General features: G+C 42.6%; 1 protein-coding gene across 1 annotated transcript in view; it reads right to left on the reverse strand.

Annotated features, from left to right (window-relative positions):
• Positions 1-1,860, reverse strand: part of TMEM248 (transmembrane protein 248) — a 42,119-nt gene extending 40,259 nt beyond the window's left edge. The window contains exon 1 of the mRNA XM_073884249.1: positions 1,729-1,860. The gene's annotated coding sequence lies outside the window, so the exon portion shown is untranslated. The remainder of the gene's footprint in view (positions 1-1,728) is intronic.
• Positions 1,861-2,115: the final 255 nt, after the last annotated feature.

Genomic DNA, 2,115 nt, shown 5'->3' on the forward strand with positions numbered 1-2,115 from the left:
AAAGAAAGAAAGAAAGAAAAAGAAAAAGAAAGAAAGAAAGAAAGAAAGAAAGAAAGAAAGAAAGAAAGAAAGAAAGAAAGAAAGAAAGAAAGAAAGAAAGGAAGGAAGAAATGTGTACACAATACAGTGGAATGCTACTTGACTTAAAAAAATAATTCTTCAAAATGGAACCCAACATGGATGGATCTTAGGACATAAGGTATGATTCCACTTATATGAGGTATTTAAAATAGCCAAATTCATAAAATCAAAGATTGGGGTGGTGGTTACAGGGGTTAGAGGGGGGATAGAAAATTGGGAGTTATTGGGGCGCCTGGGTGGCTCAGTTGGTTAAGCGACTGCCTTCGGCTCAGGTCATGATCCTGGAGTCCCAGGATCGAGTCCCACATCAGGCTCCCTGCTCGGCAGGGAGTCTGCTTCTCCCTCTGACCCTCTTCCCTCTCGTGCTCTCTATCTCTCATTCTCTCTCTCTCAAATAAATAAAATCTTTAAAAAAAAAAAAAAAGAAAAAAAAGAAAATTGGGAGTTATTAATCAACAGTCAAAAAGGTTCAGTGAAAAAAGATGAATAAGCTCTAGATAGCTGCCGTCCAAGTCAACAATAATGCACACGTAAAAATTTGTGAAGTGCATAGATTTTATGTTAAGTGTTGTTACCACAATAAAAAGTAAAAGACATAAAAAGAGTGGGGGCCCTGGAACTCCTCTGCCTGGGTTTGAATCCTAGCTCCCCACTTCAGCTCTGTGATCTTGAGCAAGACACTTGCATCTCTGTGCACCAGCTTCCTCTCTGTTCCTCAGGATAATTAGTATTACTTACCTGCAGGATTAAATGAGTTCTTCCGTGGGAAGCACTTAGCATAGCCACTAGCATGTATCAAGCACCAATTAATGCTACCTATTATTATTCCCGCCAAACTAGGTTTGTTAGACCCATTTAAGAGGTAATACCTTTTAAATGCTTGCTTAGCATGCTACCTGGTACATCAGGGCTAAATACATGTAAGATTCTGTAATTATTCCACGAGGCAGCTAAACAGCGTCACTCCCCTTGTATCTTACACCCAACTCTTCTTTTTTTTTTTTTTTAAGATTTTCTTTATTTATTTGACAGAGAGAGACCGAGAGAGAGGGAACACAAGCAGAGGGAGCGGAAGAGGGAGAAGCAGGCTTCCCTCCGAGCAAGGAGCCCGATGCAGGGCTCCATCCCAGGACGCTGGCATCATGACCTGAGCCGAAGGCAGACGCTTAACGGCTGAGCCACCCAGGTGTCCCCTTACACCCAACTCTTGAGCTATTTAATTTTTCATGTTTTTACACCTTCCCCTTTCTCCTGGATTGTAAGCTCTGGGACACGTGTCTTTTCGCAGCCCCTCCAGCACCATTCTGTATATGTAGTCTGGGCTGGAATATATATAGGGCATAGACTTAACGCAGTTTTAAAGGGAGAACCTTGAGCAAACCACCTAGTTCAACACCCTACTGATTGGTTCATCTAAACACTAAAAAGACAGAGTTTCCAGAATGAGTCACTACTACTTATGAAATGATAAGAGGAAGTTTTCACTTGAGATAGCGATCCCATCCATCCCCCCCTCTGACTTTTCAAATCAGGAGAAAAAGCCCAGACTCCTCCCCCTCCCCTCCCCCCCCCCACCAGAAATTCAGGTTAATTCTGACAGTGGACTCAGGGCTTAGGCTGGGTGCCTCCATATTTAAGAATGCTTACCAATCTTCTAGCTGCCACCCCAAATCCAAGAAGCAAGATTTCTTTCAGCTTCACTGACTTTTTATTAAGGGAGGGAGCAACTTTCTTCTGGCAGTGAAACCATTCAGCAGGTGTATACTTCTGTAAAGGGAATTTAAACCAGACACCTATCCCTGCAGACAGTTCATTATTCTTTTAAGGAGGGGTAGGCCTCAGAACCTTCCAAGAGGGTGATTCTACCCCTAGAAGTGGCATTCTATATTGGCAACCACAAGGGGTTGCCTGGGAAACCTTGTTTAGAGACCAACTGTGTCACTTTTAAAACAAACGTCTCCCTTTAAGAGGTAACATGAGCTATTACAGTTCTGTGTTGTGTGGTGGTTTGGATAGCTTTAGTTCTTACACTCT

Source organism: Callorhinus ursinus, unplaced genomic scaffold (assembly GCF_003265705.2).
Source record: "Callorhinus ursinus isolate GAN/ISIS: 27379988/994484 unplaced genomic scaffold, GSC_fseal_2.0 scaffold55, whole genome shotgun sequence".
Classification (NCBI taxonomy): Eukaryota; Metazoa; Chordata; class Mammalia; order Carnivora; family Otariidae; genus Callorhinus; species Callorhinus ursinus.